Below are 497 nucleotides of genomic sequence, written 5' to 3' on the forward strand. Positions count from 1 at the left end.
ACTTAAAAACACTCCCACGCATATAAACCTATGCTGTTTAGCTCAAAATGGAGGACGTTTTGGAATCCCTCCTGGACAGAAGGTAGGAATGTAGGACGTGCCCTGGAAAAGGAGGACCCCCGGGTCACCCTGAGCGAATGTGCACTTAATGATAATAATAATAATAATAATGGGGAAATCTGAAAAAGGCCGTCTTCCCCTTCATTGTGTGAATGCTGGGCGTGAGTTCTCCAAAGGGGGGAAACGAGGGGAAAGAGAAAGGAAAGGGCCTTAGTTTGGCGGCGGCCATTTTCCCTCCAGCCAGGCCTCTCTGTGAGAGAGAGGAAGCCTTTCTCTGGCTAGAGGTTTCCGCACTACACTCTACTTTAATCGCTCTGGCTGATTCCTCTTGCATTCTGGGACTTGGAGTTTAAAGAGGGGCCTTGAGAACCCTCAGCCAGAGAGCTCTTAGGCCTCACTGAACTACAAACCCCGAAGTGCACCAGGAGGCAGCCAGA

This window comes from Sceloporus occidentalis, unplaced genomic scaffold, assembly GCF_023333645.1.
Source record: "Sceloporus occidentalis isolate IW3139 unplaced genomic scaffold, rSceOcc1.0.p SCAF_1, whole genome shotgun sequence".
Lineage (NCBI taxonomy): Eukaryota > Metazoa > Chordata > Lepidosauria > Squamata > Phrynosomatidae > Sceloporus > Sceloporus occidentalis.